At 41.6% G+C, this 5,794-nt stretch overlaps 1 pseudogene; it reads left to right on the top strand.

Moving 5' to 3' along the window:
- Positions 1–5,008: 5,008 nt before the first annotated feature.
- On the top strand, positions 5,009–5,555 carry LOC132224822 (proteasome maturation protein-like; annotated as a pseudogene).
- Positions 5,556–5,794: the final 239 nt, after the last annotated feature.

Raw genomic sequence — 5,794 nt, 5'->3', positions numbered from 1 at the left:
ACTCAGGTTTGCTTGGCAGAGGAGCCACATCTTGAGGCTGACTCCAGACCTTACCTGGACTGGTAAACAGGGCCTGATGTCCCTGGAGCTGTCTGATTTCAGGTTGTCCCTAGGTTAGGTTAAAACTAGACTTCGGGTGGCGGTCGGTGGGAGAATGCTAGTCCTGAGGGGTTTGTCAAGGTGTTTTCTTTAGCCATCATGCAGGACTCGGGAGAATGAGATTTCTTCTTTCTTGTAACACAGTGTCAAAACCATGAGTATCATGGTAAGGGTTTACTAGCATATATATATATATATCTTGGAGGCCTGATGCATGAAATTTGTGCAAGAGTAGGTCTTCCTTCCCCCAGCTGCCGGCACTGGCTTCCCTCTAGCACCCGGGACCCGGGCTTCCCTCACAGCCCTGGCTTTGTCCGGAAGGTGGTCTGGAAGGACCCCCAGAAGGATGTCCGGTCTAATTAGCATGTTATGCTTTTATTATTATAGATTATTATAGATATACCCTGCCCTTCCTCTAAACTTAATTTTAAAAAGTTATTATAAAAATAATAGCCTGCTCTAGTGGTAAATAAGATTTTTCTATCTGGTGTCATCCTAGCTGTTTATCGGCAACTTTGTATTCAGAGCTCAGCTCAAACTTCCCCTCTTCTGAGGCCTTTCCTGACCGCAGGGTCTAAAAGAGGTGCCTAACTGCTGGTGGGAATGCAGACTGGTGCAGCCACTATGGAAGACAGTATGGAGTTTCCTCAAAAAACTAAAAATGGAACTCCCATTTGACCCTGTGATCCCATTTCTAGGAATATATCCCAAGAAACCAGAAACACCAGTCAGAAAGGATATATGCACCCCTATGTTCATAGCAGCACAATTCACCATAGCTAAGATCTGGAAACAGCCTAAGTGCCCATCAGTAGACGAATGGATTTGAAAACTGTGGTACATCTACACAATGGAATACTATGCTGCTCTAAAAAGGAAGGAACTCTTACCATTTGCAACGGCATGGATGGAACTGGAGAGCATTATGCTAAGTGAAATAAGCCAGTCAATGAAGGAAAAATACCACATGATCTCACTCATTCATGGATAATAAAGACCATTATAAACTTATGAACAATAATAGATACAGAGGCAGAGCTGCCTCAAACAGATTGTCAAACTGCAGTGGGAAGGCCGGGGAGGGGGTGGGGGCAGGAGGGAGGGGGTAAGAGATCAACTGAAGGACTTGTATGCATGCATATAAGCATAACCAGTGGACATAAGACACTGGAGGGTAGGGGAGGCCAGGGGATTGTCAAGGGCGGGGGGAAAAAAGGACACATATGTAATACCCTTTGTAATACTTTAAGCAATAATAAAATAAAAGAGGTGCCTAGTCTACCTGTCACATTATTTTATTCATAACACTTACCACTATCTGACATTCTCATGTGTATTTGTTTACTCATTTATTATCAGTTTCCCTCCACTAGAGCCTAAGGTTCATGGAAACCTTGTCTGTTTTGTTCTCTGCTCTGTTGCCAGCACCTAGGACAGGTTGTGGCACAGAGTAGACAATCAGTATTTACTGGATAAATAAATGGATGAAAAGTCTAACCAGGAGGCAGGTATGTAAACAATTACCTATAAAACAATGTACTAAGTGTCAAGGGCTTTGGGAGCTGTATTTTAAATTGTACGACATAGGAAATTCCAGGCTACGTCATTTTAAGACAGGGCAACACAATCTCCCACTTTTCTGAGAACCTGTAGAATGGAGAACTTTTTGAGGCCAGCATGACCGGCTGGAACTCTCCAGGCCTCATCTCAGGAGGCAGCGCAGAAAAATCTTGATGTGCCAAGCAGCTTTATAGCGGAGGTTGCTTAGAAGTAGGAAACTCGAACATATAGAAAATGCCTTTTATAATCAAATTTAATATATCTCTTAAGATACTGAGATATCTTAGGACTGGGTTAGATCTGTTAGAGTTATAGCGTGAAGAAGACTCTCGACAGCGGACTCTCATAGCCAGTTAGCCTGGAGGTCAAATCACCCCCAGTATTGCCGACAACAATCAAGGCTTAACTACAACAAGATTGGGCACAAAGACCACTAGGGGGTGCACCAAGAAAGCATAAAAAATGCGGAGACAAAGAAACAGGACAAAACTGTCAATGGAAGATATTGAATTCAGAACCACACTTTTAAGTTCTCTTAAGAACTGTCTAGAAGCCGCCGATAAATGTGGTGAGATCCTCAAGAAATCTAATGAGACCCTCGATGTTATGATAAAGAACCAACTAGAAATTAAGCATACACGGACTGAAATAACGAATACTATACAGACTCCCAACAGCAGACCAGAGGAGCGCAAGAATCAAGGCAAAGATTTGAAATGCGAAGAAGCAAAAAACACCCAACCAGAAAAGCAAAATGAAAAAAGAATCTGAAAATACGAAGATAGGGTAAGGAGCCTCTGGGACAGCTTCAAGCGTACCAACATCAGAATTATAGGGGTGCCAGAAGATGAGAGAGAGCAAGATATTGAAAACCTATTTGAAGAAATAATGACAGAAAACTTCCCCCACCTGGTGAAACAAATAGACTTACAGGTCCAGGAAGCGCAGAGAACCCCAAACAAAAGGAATCCAAAGAGGACCACACCAAGACACATCATCATTAAAATGCCAAGAGCAAAAGACAAAGAGAGAATCTTAAAAACAGCAAGAGAAAGAAACTCAGTTACCTACAAGGGAATACCCATATGACTGTCAGCTGATTTCTCAACAGAAACTTTGCAGGCCAGAAGGGAGTGGCAAGAAATATTCAAAGTGATGAATACCAAGAACCTACAACTAAGATTACTTTATCCAGCAAAGCTATCATTCAGAACTGAAGGTCAGATTAAGAGCTTCACAGATAAGGAAAAGCTAAAGGAGTTCATCACCACCAAACCAGGATTATATGAAATGCTGAAAGGTATCCTTTAAGAAGAGGAAGAAGAAGAAAAAGGTAAAGATACAAATTATGAACAACAAATATGCATCTATCAACAAGTGAATCTGAGAATCAAGTGAATAAATAATCTGATGAACAGAATGAACTGGTGATTATAATAGAATCAGGGACATAGAAAGGGAATGGACTGACTATTCTTGGGGGGGAAAGGGGTGTGGGAGATGCGGAAAGAGACTGGACAAAAATCGTGCACCTATGGATGAGGACAGTGGGTGGGGAGTGAGGGCGGAGGGTGGGGTGGGAACTGGGAGGAGGGGAGTTATGGTGGGAAAAAAGAGGAACAAATGTAATAATCTGAACAATAAAGATTTAATTTTAAAAAAACACTTAAATTTAGGCTTCACAGCGATGGATCATTCTTTGGTTTCAAATGGTGTCATTGCCTTTTGAACAAACTATGGCCAAGGTGTAACCCTTGGATTAAACATAGGAACTGAATAGAATAGTGGTAAAGTTGCTCTGTCCAATATGCTAAACACTAGCTACTTGTGGCTACTGAAATTTAAATTAATAAAAATTAAGTTGAAGTATGGTAGCAATCATCTCAGGTAGAAACTATAGTTTAACTTTAACCCTGCTGTTTGGTTTCTGTACTTACTTGTTTGCTAAAATAATAGAAAAGTTATTTTGATTTTCTGAATTATATAAATTATCCCATTCGATTAAATACCTTATTGATTGTAATGTGAATATCCCATGGGGTTATGGTCATACTGGTCTTAGAAAGCACATTTTCCTTTACCTGGGAAGGACAGCACAATTATCCCAAGGTCAGAGGGCTCCAGTTAACGTGTCCCTGTTGACTCAGTGTTTGGAGACCCAAAACTGTGATTTAGATAACATGCTGCTTCTGCTTCTGTAAACTGTTTTTTTTGCAAACCAGGTTCCTCATTCCAGACCTGAGGGCTTTAGATCAGTGATGGCGAACCTTTTGAGCTCGGCGTGTCAGCATTTTGAAAAACCCTAACTTAACTCTGGTGCCGTGTCACATATAGAAATTTTTTGATATTTGCAACCATAGTAAAACAAAGACTTATATTTTTGATATTTATTGTATATATTTAAATGCCATTTAACAAAGAAAAATCAACCCAAAAAATGAGTTCGCGTGTCACCTCTGACACGTGTGTCATAGGTTCGCCATCACTGCTCTAGATAATGTGTTTCTGTCAATTCAGTGATCCGGAGACCCAAAACTATAATTTAGATAACATGCTGCTTTGCCTCTGTAAACTGCTTTTTGCAAATCAGTTTTCTCATTCCAAACCCTGGGATGTAATCAATACCTTTGTGATCTTTGCCTATATAAATCTGGTATTGCGGCCATCTCATCACTATGAGCTTTGGGGAATGGCCTCCAAATGTTGTGATGTATCCCTCGAATCACAGAAGGACGCCTCAAGAAGTCGAATTAAAGAGTCACATTTAAAAAAACAAAAAGATTAAAAAATTAAAAAAAGAAACAACAACAACAAAAAACGAGTCACATTTATTGCAATCCGGGACTATGAGGGGCCAAGGGGAAACACGCCCTGCATATTACAAAGCGCTCCTGTGGCAGTGGGTTGGGTACCAGGCCCCTGCCATCGTGCAGTCCCCTGTGACAGAGCAGCAATCAGGCCTCTCCCAAGGGAGTGCACTGGAAGGGGGTATCAGCCCCTCCTCTGCTAGCTGCAGCAGGTACCAAACCCTTTCAGTACAATTAACCAGCTTCATTCCCAGCCACTTTTACAGATCCCAGGGCCCGTTTTCTTCCTTTAACCAGCAAGCCAAATGACACTGGCCTGTATTATTTCCTATTGTGAGTTAGAGGAAGACAATTCCTACAGATGGGAGGAAAAGACAGCGGGAGTTTTAGAGAAAACTACAGGCTGTCACTGTAGTAGCCCTCCCTCCCGGAGGCTGGGGTCCGACCTGTGGAGGAAAATGACTCTTAGTCGGCCTGGAAAAGAAGGCAGAGGATGACAAGGGTGCAGGAAAATTTACTAAAAACCTGGAGGGTTGGGGGCAGGCTGACGTTACTGGGCTGGAGAGGCTGTTTGCAGACTGAGCTAAAGATGAATAGCAGAGGACTTGGATCTCAGCTAAAGGACAGTATTCCAGTTACTGAGCTATCAGCAAGTGGACCTTTTGAAAGTCATGATCTTCTTCGAAAAGGTTTTTCTTGTGTGGAAAATGAACTTTTGCCCAGTCATCCTCTTGAATTATCAGGATAAAATGAATTTTTCCACACTGAGAAAACTCCAGGGTCTATTTGCTCCCCTAAAATTGCAACTGGAATTCAAGGCAGTGCAACAGGTTCAGCGTCTTCCATTTCTTCCAAGCCCCAACCTTTCAATGAATATTTTGAGGGGCAATGATGAGACTATTGGATTTGAAGATATTCTTAATGACCCATCACAAAGTGAACTAATGGGAGAACCACACTTGATGGTGGAATATAAACTTGGTTTACTGTAATACAGTGAGCTGACCATGGAAATGGAGGGGCTACATCTTGTTTATAGTTGTCTTTTTACTATAATTTTATGTATATAACATTAAAAGTACTGACACATTATAAACAAACAAACAAACAAACAAACAAACAAACACCCTGGAGGGTCTTCTATAAGAAAAGATTCTTAATTCAGCACAGGCAGGGGGTGGGGCCCATAAAATCTCTCTGCCCCGAGAAGCTGTGAGCCAGCCCCTGAATGTCCCAATCAGACTAGAAAAGCCACAAATACCTTTAAATCTACCCCAGAATTCCAAAATTTCAACCTAACACAGCAAAATCACAGAGCACATCCAAGT

The sequence above is a fragment of the Myotis daubentonii genome, chromosome 1 (assembly GCF_963259705.1).
Source record: "Myotis daubentonii chromosome 1, mMyoDau2.1, whole genome shotgun sequence".
Lineage (NCBI taxonomy): Eukaryota > Metazoa > Chordata > Mammalia > Chiroptera > Vespertilionidae > Myotis > Myotis daubentonii.
The sequence above is the reverse complement of the archived record's forward strand: the minus strand, read 5'-3'. Positions and strand labels throughout refer to the sequence as shown.